We start from the raw sequence: 13,462 nt of genomic DNA, 5'->3' as shown, positions 1-13,462 counted from the left end.
ATAGTGCTGCCTCTGCAAAGGGCCAGCCAGCCACCGTCCTCATTTTAGATCTGCCTAATGCCATCCATACCCTAGATGAAACCTCATTCTTAGGGGAGGCCTGCCCACCCCTCATGCCTCCAGGACCACGCCTGACAAATATAGAAGAAATTACAGGCATCTGATTTCAGGCTACGTGTGTACACTTTGTCTGAGCCAAGCCCCAAACCCTAGTTCTGCTGCTGCATCAAAAGACCATCTCTCCTCCAGGCTCCGGGCCCAGAGTAAGCAGCAATTTGGGAGGCAGCCCCCCTCTTATTTTTAGCTTTGAAAACCCAAAAGCCAACATACCAGCGCTCACCCAAGCGTCTCTCGCAAGCTGTTGTTTGATTTGGGTTGAGAAAATGACAGGCTGAGTTCTGCACCAAGAACAGAAGAAAAAAAGAGAGGGGTGGTGGTGGTGGTGGTGGTGGTGGTGGTGGAAAAGGAGTTTTATTTTCCCTCCCCCGCCAACCTCCATCCCCCTCAACTCCTCCCTTAGGCCTGGGTGGACCCTGCCTGGGTAATCGTCCCCTGCTATATTTAAAAACCACAGATGTGTTGGTGGAGACTTAATTTCGGAATTGCAGGCGGCGTCTCCTGAGGACAAGGGGAAAGCCGGTGCCGCGCGCCCGCCTGGCCGCCCTCCCCGCCCGCCGCCCGCCGCCCGCCGCCCGCCGCCCGCCGCCGCCCGCCCCGAGCCCCGGGCTCCGCGGAATCCAGGTCAGGACTGGCCGCCGAGCCGGGAGCGCCGCGGGGCGCCGGCCATCGGGTGCGTGGCCGCGGGCGAGGGCGGGCGGGCTGGTGCCGTGGGCCCCCGGGGCGCCGGGGCCGCGAGGCGCAGGTCCGCCTGCCCGCGGCTGCTCGGGACGCGATCTGAAAATCCCCCCTCGGCGCGCCAGGATAAATATGCGCGGCTTGTCATTCGGTGCGGCTCCCTGGCTCCCAGCTGATAGGGTGACGTCCGCTTGCGAGGCTTGGAGATTGGCTTTTTGATTTGGCTTCTTGCTGCAGCTTAATGGGCAAAGCTCGCGGCTCGCCCAGAAACCAGCCCCTCGGCGCGTCCCCTCCGCGGTGACGGGTGCCAGGCGGAGAGCGGAGCGCGCGCCCAGCCCCGGGAAAGCCCCGGCGACGCGGCCGCGAGCCGGGGTCCCTCGGAGCCGCCAGGGCGCGCCGGGCCGCCCGCCTGCCCGCCCCTCCCGGCAGGGATCCCCCCGCCCCCCGCGCTGCCGGTGCCCGGGACTCCGGGCCTCCCCGGGCTCAGTCCCGAGCCCCCGCCCCGGCCCGGGCTCCTGCGGGGGTCCTCGGGGGGGGCTCTCCCCGGTCCTCCCCAGGCCCCCCCCGCTGAAGGCTGCGAACCCGGGAGCCCCGCGGGCGGCGGCGGCTGCCGACTGACATGCCCCGGACGCGGCTGCGGCCGGCGGGCAGCCCGCGGGGGCGATGAGCCTCTGCGGCCGCTGAGCAGCCGGGCGGCGGGGCGTCGCGCACCTCCCCCCCCGACTTGGCCACTCCGCTCGGGAGACCGGGAGGAAACGGTGAGTAATGGGGTGAGCCTCCTGCCCCTCCCCCGCAGCGGGCGGCCGGGGCCGGGGGCTTGGGATGCCCCCCGGAGGGTTCCCGCTGGCGAATGCTGGTGTTAATTAAGTTATTTCTCAAGATCATTCACACAAGCTGCCCCCCCGTGGGTTTAGCGCCCCGAGAGGTGGGGGGAGGGCGCCTCGGAAACTGGACGTTTTGTCTGCGGAGCTGGGGGGGCACTGGCAGTGTCTGGGGGGGATGGGGGGGGCGCAGACCCAGGCGCCGGGCGTGTGTGTGCGCTCGGGCGGCGGGTGCGCACCCGGGAGGCTGGCGCTGCGGCGCGGGCGGGCGGCACGGGGGCCGGGGTGCGGGCCGTGCTCCCGGGGCTGCGAGTGCCCGCGGGGGTCGGGGGCTCGGAGCGAGCGCGTTACCCCGCGGCGCGCGCCCGCCCGCCCGCCCGCGCACACGCACACACACACACACACACACACACACACACGCGCGCGCGCGCCCAAGCCCGGGACTCCGGCGCGGCGGGTCGGGAACTGCAGCCCAGGCGCACCGGCCCGCCGTGGCCCAGGGGGCGGGGAGAGGGAGGGGTGCTCGGGGCCCGCGCCCTCCCGACCGCGGGGGTCCGGGCGGGCCTCGGCCGGGTGGGGAGACCCATCCCCGCCACCCTCCCCCGCACACACACGCACACACACTCACGGGCGCACACAGGCCCCCACTCGGAGGCTTAGCGCTGCTCTGCAGACCCGGCCTGACCTGCCCCCAGGACCCGAGCCCCTGGGGAAGACGAAGAAAGCGATTTGCTCCGGGGGGGGGGGGGGGGGGAGGAAGCGGTTTTTCGTCTTTATTCATTGAGTTTTATTTTTAACCGTGGAGGGGGGTGGTTAAATAGAACAAATGTCTTTAATGCAGTGCCATAAATTTACCCGCTTGCTGCCCGCCTCTCCCTCCCTCTCTCTCTCTCTCTCTCCCTCCCTCCCTCTCTCTCTCTCACTCACTTATCTTTTCTGGCGACTAAAAAACCCTAAACGTTTGCTGGTTCAGTCTCCTGGGCAGAGGGTTGTAATTGGGGCAGGTTCTCAGAAAGGCAGGCTGCGAAGCCCTGAGCTCCCCGGTGGTCAAGAAACACCCCGAGCGAGGGCCTTGTGGGTACGTGATGGGCACGCAGCCGGCCTGGCCTACTGGTGGGGCACCGAAAGGGAAGCCTCCGGGCCTCTGGCGACCTGGTGACTTGCAGCCGCCTGTGATTAATCTTCCACAGCTGTTGTGCCCCATCCACTTGAGCTGAGCTCTTGTTTACCTCGATTTTCAAATATAGCTGCTGCGCCATGCTCTTCCTGAAATAGGGGATCGGAGCACTCCATAGGGGCGCCGGCCTCCTGCTGGCTTCTTCTTTTTAACCGGCTGGCAAGTTTGAGAGGAACCTGCCTTTTCATGCCTTGCGGTCCCTCACGGGAGGGGGGGGGGGGATGGTTGATCCCAGAGCTTAGGGTGGTGTGGGCTGATCACCCCAGCTCCTCATTGCCATCTACGATTCCTTTACGCAGTCCCCACACACATGTCCACTCCCTAACCTTTTTTCTAAAATAAAATATGGATGTTGGATTGAGAAGAAGCAGATGGGGCCTGCAGATCAGAACTTGAAATCGTTCTTGAACTTCATGGAGACGGAAAGGCTATTCATGCAGTTTTCTGTACTTGGAATGCTTTCTTGTTCTTCCAACACCTCTAAACTCCAACCCCATTCTTGTCAAATGTAGTCCTGTTCTCCTTCCAGCTCTTAGGTCATTGGTTACTTCCTCAAGGAAGCCTTCTATACCTTCTCTGACTGGGCCAGAACCTCTGGGCACTTATATCCTGAGCCTATTGTTTTGAAGTAATTTAAAGATGCATATTAAATTTACTTATGTGATCGAGTAATGCTAGTCCCACCTCTAGACAGTCAGCTCCATGGAAGGAGGGAACATAGCTGTTGTCCTTTCACAGTGTATCTGCGGGGCCTAGCACCAGCGCTCAGGAAATACTGGATGAAGAATGAACTCGGAAGGGTCAAGTTATCCATCCTCTCTGCTCTGCTCCTCTGATCTCCACTTTGGCATTTGCTGTACTGCCTTCCAGTCAGAGAAGAAAGAACGGAGTTATCAAACTGACCCTGTAAAAACCATTTCCTTCCTTTCAGCTCCTTCCTGATCTGGAATGCTGAGGCTGAGGGAGTGTGCTCTCGCCCCATCCCTGCCCCGTTCCTGTGCCAGGTGGCACCTTGTATAGTCTCTGGGCATGGTTGCTGGGATTGTCCATGGGTAGTGACTGGGGGCATTGTTCCTTGGCCTGAGTGGTCCAGTCACTGCTCACAATCTGGATTTGGGGGAACATGTCCCGAATCTTGGCTTTTCTTTAAGCTACCATGATTGGGTAAGAAGAGAGGGTAACCTCCTTTTCACTCAGCCTGGTTCTTTTGCATTAGAGGCTCAAATATCGGGTGAGGCTCAGTCAGCTATTTATTCAATAATATTCCACAACAACTTACTGTGCCAAGCATTTGCTGGGTATAGAGGCAAATAAAATAGAATGGTCCTTTTCCTCAAACATACATGCATTCCAGCGGGGACAATCAGCTAGTGATTCCTTTCAGTGGAGGGTAAATCCCGGGTACAGTGGAAGCATGTAGAGAGATCACCTCTCCATAGGGGCTTCAAGAGGACTTCTAGGGACAGCTAATCCTACCAAGAAAGGATGAATAGGGGTTGGCTTTGGTGGAAGTGAGGAGGGGGAGTGGGGAGAAAGGGTTGGGACAGAAGGGATCCACATGCAAACATAACGTGGATAAAGGCTCTTCCAAATGATTGAAGACAGAGGGTACAGTTCCAGGGAAGAAGTCTGGAGGACTCTAGGGGCCAAACCTACAAGGGCTGGTACTCCATGCCAAGGATTTTCACTGTTTCCACTGGGGGTTTAGGAAATGCACAGTCAGATTAGCATTTGAGAAGGTATGTTGAGACTGGAATATAGGGAGAGAGATGGAGGTGAGGAGTTGGGAGGCCGTGAAGCCCAGTGCATCCTCTGGGTGGCCTAAGAGGGTGGGTTCCTCTTTCAGTTTTAGTGTAGATACCAGAGCTGCTCTTTTAGGAAGATGTTCCACCATTTTCTTTAATGAGATTGGCTTGAGTTTGGTTGTCTGTGTTTTGAATGGGCACTCTAAACCCAGTGCTACACAGGGTACCTTCTAAAAGGGAAAAGGAAAAAATGGCTCCAGCAGGTGTAAGACACTTTCTGGCCTACTGAGCTGCAGAGCAAGGTAAACCCCCAAAGATCTGAGACTCCAAAGACTGGGGAAGGTCCCAAGAAGGAGCCCGGATGGGTAAGAATGGATTTAGATCCATGTTTGGATCCATAGCGATTATTGAGCAAGACATTTAGACAGGAAGAATCACATGTGTTTGTATATGCATATGTGTAGTTTTTGATAATGTGGAGAGTGAATAAAGGCTAATTCCAGAATCAAGCATATTTGGATATGCTACACAGAGTCACGTCTACTGAGGCGACAGTTCTATTTCATCCTGGATGAAATGTTCTGCTTTGATACTTGGAATGACAAATAATGCTTTCCTGGTTGTATGGCAGGAGGACTGGGTCATGTGGGGCCTGAATCTGGAAGTGGGACTGGAAACTATAATCCTGCCCTGGCTTCCCCGTGGTAATTTCCTCATTGCTTGCGAGGAGAGGACCTCAGGGTAATGCAGGGTAATGCTCCCCCTAGAGAATGAAGCCAAACAGTGTGCACCCTGATCTCCCCCCACTTTGTTCCTCCTCCTCTCCTGGCACTGGTCTCAGAGTAAAAAAGATCTCTGTTCCCCTTGGGCACAGAGCCCAGGGGCAACCCCGGCTCTGTGGTCATCATCGTCCAGGCTTTCATGCTTTCCCCTCCAGCACTGGATCCCCCCCCAACTGTAAGCAGGCTCAGCAGGCGCCAGCCTAAAAAGGACATCCTCTGTCTAACTCCTACACCTTCATGTTCCCTTTCCATGCAGCTTTCACCAAACTCTTGAGCTTCTAGAGTAAACATCTGTCTCCGTTTTGCCACCACTCATGCATTCGTTTAGCCCCAAGCTTTCCCACGTTTCTCTACCTTCTGCCCAACTGTCACCCACCAAGGACATCTCATCTCCCTGAATGTAATATCTGGTTTCTGATCCCTCCCCTGCTCCTCTGCCCCCTGCCAGAGATTGACTGTTAGCTCCAGAAACTTTCCCCCTCTTGGCTCTCCGGGACCCACAGCTCTCCACGTGGTCGCCCCTTCTACCTCCTCTCCAGGAGTCTCTCCTTCCTCCTGCTGTCCCCTTCTCCACTGCCCCTTGGCGCACTGCCTCGTGGTTTGTGCTGTGCCTGCGACTCCTCCGTCACTGTAGCTCTCCAAGCCCCGTGTCTTGTTTCCAGCCACTCACACAATATCTCCGACAAGATGTCCCCTCAGCTTCTCAAGTTGAGTTTCTACTAAACTGACATCGCCTTTGTCCTCTTAGGAGCTACTTTTCTTGACTTCTCACTTTCTGTGGATGGCTCCAGTCAACTTCTGGTCACTTGGGCAAAAATCCCCGAGTTTATCTTTGACTCCTCTGCTTCATCCCTGAATATTGCTGCTGTCGATTAAGTCCACCCCCACCTTCTCTATTCCTCCCACCAGCACCTGAATGCATTTGATCACCTCTTAAAAAATCGTCATGATAACAGTGATAGTTGTTGTTAACAGCAGCCAACATTTGTGCCTTTACCACCTGTTAGCTACCCTGTTGCAAAGTGCTTTTCATTGATTTTCTCATTCAGTCTTTACCATCGCCCTATCAAGTAGTTGCTATTATTGTCATCCTGAATAAATTAGCTTTCTAATGTCTTCCCGGCTTCAACCTCTTGGTCCTTCAATTCATGTTAAGACGGGTACAAGATCCCCCCGCTAAAACACCCTTCTGGGCCTGTCATTTTCCTTCACAGAAACCTTGCAGGGCCTCCCATGTTTGGCAGCTGTCCCCCTGCCTGCACTCAGAGCCCTCCGTGGCCTGAGCCAAGGTTCACGTCTTATGGGTCCTGTGTAGGCACCTCCATAAACTTGTCCCTTCCTCTTCTGTGCCTTTGTTCACAGTTTACCTTTCACTGAGAAGCCTACTCGCCCCTTGGTGTTCAATTCAAGTGCTTCTTCCTGAGGGGAGCTCCAAGGGGTGGAGAGCCACCCCTTCCTCTGAATTTTGATAACACGGTCTCTGTTTTTCGTGAGGCCCTTAGACTTACTGAAATGGAGGTGTGTTGCTTTTTTTTTTTTAAGACTTTATTTATTTATTAATGAGAGACACACAGAGAGAGAGAGTGAGAGAGAGAGGCAGAGACACAGGCAGAGGGAGAAGCAGGCTCCATGCAGGGAGCCCGACGTGGGACTCCATCCCGGGACCCCAGGATCATGCCCTGGGCTGAAGGTGGCGCTAAACCGCTGAGCCACCCGGGCTGCCCTGTTGCTTTGTTTTTGCACATGGTCTTGCCACCCCTCTGGGACCAAGTGCTTTCTCTCTCCCAGTCTCTGTCACGTGATACTTGAGAAATGAAGGAGTGAATAAATGAATAACCTTCCTCATTTTTGAGGTTGGTGAAACAAGGTCAAGAAAGGGGATCTGCACCATTTATCATTAAAGAAGCCAGTGGTGGAGTCAAAAACCAAACTAGGAGCAGGCAACGTGGTGTAACAGAAGAAGCATTGAACTGTAGAAGTTTAGGTGTTAGTTCTTATCTGACGACTGCAGGCAAGACCCACTCCGCTCTGTGGGCCTTCAATTTCTTATCCATCAGAAAGGGTTACGTTGGATGTGTTGACTTTTAAGCTACCCCCTTGGCCTGACAATTCTATATCCTGTGAGGCTTGTTCCACACCCTATAGATCGCCTCCTACTGAGAATACTTTTAGTTCTGACAGTATCTTTCATTTCAGAACCTTCTAGTTACAAGTTGAAGCCTCCAGTGTGTCTTATCACATGGGGTTTCTAGAGATCAGCATGGGCAGCCAACTCAACTCTCTGGATGCGTGGCCTACACAGTACCCTGAGCTGGTGGAGTGCTCTGGTGGCCCTGGGTTGGCACTCCTGCTTGGAGTCACCTCCCACTACAACACTCTAGGGCATTCACAGAATGACTGGTACTGCTCTAGACCCCACGTGCTTCAGCCAGTCTAGTCTCAGCCCTCGCACTGCTCCCCTTATTTAGAGCCATGTAGACTCTGTTAAGAATCTATGGGGGACTACTTTGCTCAGCAGCTTTCCAGAGGCTGTGCCCACCCCCTGCCACACAAGCATTTTCTCTCCCCTGTGAGACTGGAAGAATCATGTTGAGCCCCTCAGGAAGACCTAATGGGGGAGTCATCCTCTAGGGGAATCCTTAGAGGAGTGAGGAGAGTGCACAGCTGCCCCCAGTCCTGAGTCTGCCCCTGGCGCCCTCTTGTTGAAGGAAGGCCCAGGGTGTCCTATTGCTGATTGTACAAGAGAATCCCCCAGTCATAGCTCAGAGAGATGACTTTGACTGCTTGCCAGAGCCCCTTTGTTCTCTATTCAGGCAATGATATGATTTAATTCCACATTTCAACATTGGAAAATTAAGAGAAATTAAATGGCATTAAAATAAATCAGGCTCCTGGAGAAGGAGCCGAGGCAAAGGTACATAAAGGCAGCTAATCACCAGCTTTCTCTTGATGGGCAGGTAACAGGGCAGGGGGATGGCAGCCCTCTCTGTGGGTGACCTGAAAGATAAGGCCCAGGTGGCTTTCTCTGGGAAACAGAGAGGGGCAGGAGCAATACCTCCTCAGAGCTCCCTGGGCTCCTCATTCCCTTGACCCAGCCCTGACAGGGGGCGTTTTCTCTTGCTCATTTCTGAAATGATAGTCCTTTAGGCTTGGTGGAAGGAGACCTCTGGCAGCCCTAGGACTAAGGTTTGGTTCTGGCTCCATTATCAATTGGCAGAGAGATTCTTGGCATTTAACTGAGTGAGCCACATGGTTTCATCTGTATGAACATCCTCACAAAAGGATTACATGAGTCCAGGTGAGTGAGGAGGGAGGCTTTGTAGACTATTGGCACATAGCATTGCTTAAGATTTGTTGAATGAATGATGCACTCTAAATGTTGCTAATTATTATGCCGCACACTGTGGGTAGGGTGCCAATGAGGGGGCCATGGCACGGAGAAGGAATCATGTTAGAAGCAACGTTGGGACTGCTGTCTAAACACTGCGTGCTCTTGTTCTTCTGCAGGGAGGAAACAGACTGCTCTCTGAGGTCCGTGGCTTTAACCATTTACCTCTCTACCAGCCGGCTTCCCAGGAAGTTGGTAGTCCCCCTCACTGGTACCTCTGTCCCATATCACTTAATCCTGTAGAGGCAGCATGGATCCACTCAGCAAATATGACACTCACCCTGCCAGGCACTTGTCGAGGCCCTGAGAATACTATGATCAAGAAGGTGAACCGGAAGGACAAGGTTCCAGCTACCACGGGGTTTATGGTCTATGATAAACCAGTAAACAGACAAACAGAAACAACGAAAACTTCAGCAAGTGATGTGTACTCTAAAGAAAATGAACAGCAGTGTGCCAGAGTGCTGACGGGGGGGGGGGGGGGGGGCGGGGGGCTGGGATCACGTTCAGGTAAGATGAGGGGGCAAGCCTCTGAGAAGCTGGCATCTGAGACCTGATTGAAATGAGAAAGTGACCTATGGGGATCTTTAGGGTAAGGGTGTTCCAAGGCAAGAGAAGAGTAAATGCAAAGGTCCTAGGGCAGGTGCGTTCTAGGAACTTTAGAGAGCGCCACCTTAGCTAGAGTGGAGTTAGGCAGGGGCGAAACAGAGTGGTGGGAGTGCAGGGCAGTAGTTAGAAGCTGAAGTCAGTAAGGGGGTGAGGAGTTCTGCAGGAAGAGGAGGTTGCCAAGGATGACAGGGTCTGATTTAGATTTTTTTTTTTTTTAAAGACATTTTTGGCTGTCTTGTGGAAAGTAGACTCTAAGAGAAGGGGCAAGATTGGCAACTGTTGCAGGATTCCAGGCAAGAGAGAGAGCATATTGAAATCTCCAGTAGCTAGAACACACTGTGACACCTAATTGCCACTCAATACATTTGAGAACACATCCGGGCAGAAGTGAAACTTACAATCATAGGCACCTAGTAAATGCTCGACAAATGCTTCTTTCGCGAATCAATGAGCAGAATCTGGCTTTCTTGTAGTCACTCTAGGGCATGAGTTCCTCACAATATTTTGGATCTTTTAAAGAGACTTAATTTGAGAGTCTGGGTGGCTCACTTGGTTAAGCGGCTGCCTTTGGCCCCATTCATGATCCCAGGATCCTGGGTAGAGCCCCACATTGGGCTCCCTGCTCAGCGGGGAGTCTGTGCCCCTCCCTTGCTTGTGCTTTCTCTCTCAAATAAGTAAAAATAAAAATACTTTGAATCATCTTAGTTAGCAGTATTTCGGAGAGGCAATATGTCCATGAGTTCATTTTTCCTCTGTGACGCTGCATAAGTTCCTTTGGGATAGACGTGAGAAATCAACTCCACTGCTTCTGTGATGCTCTCAGCCAGAGCACAGAAATCCCCAAACCCTTTGCTCTCATCTAGATTCAGATCTGGTGTGCTTCTCGATGCACTGGTCCATGGCAGGGACCAGACCTGCTTCATCGCTGCATCTCCAGAGCTGATCACAGTCTGGACAATTGAATCAACAGATGGGTATCATGTTGAGTAGACTGGGGAGTACTTGGGTGCTTTGGTGGAATTCCAGGGTTTTCCTGCTCTTCCTGGAGAGCCCAGAACTCTCGCTGGCCCCATTGACTACAGGATGTCCCTAAAGCAACACATGTATCTAAGTTCAGCAGGTTTTATGTTGATTCCTTGGGCTTTCATGGCATTGGGTCTGGAGATCCCTGACGCAGGAGGACCTTTGCAGGGCCAGCAGGAGAACCAACGTGCCTGATGTGGTTTGGTCATTGCTGTGCCTCTTCATTCTTCTTTCACCATCCTCCTCTGTTTTTGGTTGGTCTCCAAAACCTATTAATTCTACTTCTGAAAGAGCTCACAAATCCGCACCTTCCACCGCTGGCCCACTGTCGCTGCAACTATCTGTTCAGATTCCGGTTCCATCACACTCAGATGCTGGGAGAGCCTCTGGACTAGTCTTCCTGCTCTGGTCTTGCCTTGTTCTGGTTCACCCACCTGGTTTCCCTGTTGCCATCACATTATGTCTCCTATCCAAAGGAAAAATGTCAGTCTTGTCCCTCTCATGATTCACACTTTCACTGTCTCCTGGCTGCCCCCAGAATGATGCTCTAAGTCGTTGGCTGGGTGTATGAGGCCTTTTATGAGCTATTCCTCACTTACCTCTGCAGCTTCTGTCGAGTGCCCTGTCCTTCCGCCACACTGCTCCCCCTTCTTTGAGCACACACTGCTCGTTCAGGCTGCCATGCTCTTTAGCATGGGCTTTCTGTTATTTATTTGAGATGCATTGGCTCCCGCCCAGTGAACTCCTGTTCATTCTTCAAATCCTACCTCTATAGTGGCTTGGTTCATGAAACCGGCCCTGACGATTGCTGACAGCATTAGGCCTTCCTTCCTCTGTGCTCTCTTGGCAACTTGCACATACTTCCATGTCCAGCACTTGTTTTGTTGTGACTATTTGATTTTCTGTCACTGTTCCCCAGTGAAGTGGGTACTCCTCAAAGGGGATTATTTTTTGTTCATACTACTCAAACTTGGAAAAACCTTGCTCACAGCATCCCTGACAGATGGGATGCTCCATTTGAACACTGCCAAGCGTGGGAGAAATCACTGGATATTATGCCTTCTTTTTTTTGCCATTTTTTCAATGTATCTATTCATTCAGTAAATACACACTGAGTAACTACTATATGCCAGGCACTGAGATAGGCACTGGGGATACAGAAATACCAAACTGATAAAAATTCCTACCCTCTAGGAACTTTTATTTTTTTTTTTTTATGTGTGCAAAAAAAATGGAGTGGGTACAAATCAGAGTAACTTCCTCACCTTAATTCTGGGTGGCAGTCAACCTGTGACACATAGACTGGGTTTCATTCGAATGCATGCATGCATGAATGAATGAGCAGACTAAGAGATAAGGAGGAAAAGTGTGGACAAATCAACTGAAGCTCTCATCACTAGAAGGGAAAATAATTAGAAACCTGTTCTGCTGAAATGGATGAGTAGCATCATTTTCCTATGAAGATAAGGTAACTCTGGATCTTTTAAATTTCCTTAGTAAAAGTGTAAACCAAGCAGACAGCAGGTTTAGGGAGAAACAAAGGGGAAAATCTACTTGTATGAGTCGGCATATCCTTGGCAAGGTTTGAGAGTGAAAGTCCAGGAGTATGGGATATTTGTCCAGAACATAGAAAGACTTTTTGATACCCATTGTGAGTCAGCTCACCATACACTAAGACTTCTTCTCCTAGCCAAAGAAAGTCTCTAATGATTAGAATTACTGAGATGCAAGTATCATAGTCAGGCTGCATCCCTTCTCTTCTCTTCTAGGATTTTCAACCTTGGTTGTACCTCAAAACCAGGTAAGGAATTTTTAAGAAATGTAGATATCTGGACTCCACTCCCAGAGAGAGTCCAAAACTTAGGTCTGGAGCAGGATTTAGGTGTCTGTATTTTTTTAAAACTCCAAAGTTATTCTAATGCACAGTGCTCTCCAGCATGTAATCCTAGTTTCATTCCTGCCTCTGGCTTGGGGGGTTACTTAGAGGCAGTTGTAGTTCTAGCAGTGGGAGGAGCAGAACTTAAGTGGGCAGGGCTTCTCCTCTTCCTATCTGGCCCACTCTCATTGTTTGTGACTCCCTAGATCTGTCACAGACTTGCAGAGAGCAAAAATCCTTGAGCCTCCACAGAGTCTGGTAAGCCTTAGAATCGTAGAATCAGTGAGCTTTTGAGCCATAGAATTTTAGAGGCAGAGAGGATATCAGAGGTCAGGTCCAACCTCATAGCCCTATCAATAGAGTTTCACTGAGTGTGACCACTTGTCCTAAAATAAAAATAAAAATAAAAATAAAAATAAAAATAAAGCTTCTCAATATTGAGTTGAGATTCTTCTGGGAATTTCCATAAAAGTGTGGAAGATGGACACATACACAGATAAGCCCAGGTCAATGTAAAAGTGCTTCAGTGGCGGTCAGAGTGCTACAGGAACACAGAAGACTAACTGAGTCATTTTGAAGCTAGAGGAAGACGGCATTGTCAAGGAAAGTTTTCCAAAGGCGGTAGAGGTTTCTGGGACCTTAAGGTTCTTGACATAAGGGCTCCAGATTCCTACTCTATTCTCCCACCATCCCTTTCATCCCTTGAGGTTGGAAATGGAAAGCAGATTTTGGCACTTGACAGACCAAATTTCATAGCCCAGCTGTGCTACTTGCTCATCTAGTGGACTTTGGGTAGGTTATTAATCTTTGAGCCCAAGTCCCCTCATTTCTCACACAGATAATAATATCTGTCTCATTGTGGGGTGCTTCGGTATTAATAGCAGCCATAAAAGTGCTTACTGCAATGCTGGCTGTAGGGTAGGTGCTTGATGAATAGATATGGTTATTGTTTTTGTTGTCATTTAAAAAATGGTTTATATAAAGCACAAGGAGCCTAAGACCTGCTGCTCCTCAACACTAACCAGGGGGCTTCCTCTTCTGGTGTGATAGTGCCTAGGAATATGTCAGCAGGGTTCCATGAACTTACCCTATGGTTTGGATGTTATTAAGGATCTGAGGGACTTCTAGGGAAGGCAAATATGACCATCTCATGAGACAGGAGAAGCAAGAACGGTAAAATGCCGTCTCACGCACTTCTGCAAGATTCTCTGTATTATAAAGCCATGCTGCATTGCAGCCCTGCCCA

General features: G+C 51.7%; 1 protein-coding gene across 8 annotated transcripts in view; it reads left to right on the top strand.

Annotated features, from left to right (window-relative positions):
• The first annotated feature begins 723 nt into the window (after positions 1-723).
• Positions 724-13,462, top strand: part of SLC8A3 (solute carrier family 8 member A3) — a 144,491-nt gene continuing 131,752 nt past the window's right edge. For 2 of the 8 annotated variants that reach the window (XM_072761846.1, XM_072761847.1), the window contains exon 1: positions 1,081-1,553. The gene's annotated coding sequence lies outside the window, so the exon portion shown is untranslated. Of the gene's footprint in view, positions 791-1,079; positions 1,554-13,462 lie in introns of those variants that run through there. The other 6 variants (XM_072761848.1, XM_072761849.1, XM_026008489.2 and 3 more) reach the window with 6 other exon arrangements.

Source organism: Vulpes vulpes, chromosome 6 (genome assembly GCF_048418805.1).
Source record: "Vulpes vulpes isolate BD-2025 chromosome 6, VulVul3, whole genome shotgun sequence".
NCBI classification, from domain to species: Eukaryota; Metazoa; Chordata; class Mammalia; order Carnivora; family Canidae; genus Vulpes; species Vulpes vulpes.
Note: the sequence above shows the minus strand (reverse complement) of the source record. Positions and strands in the feature narration are given on the sequence as shown.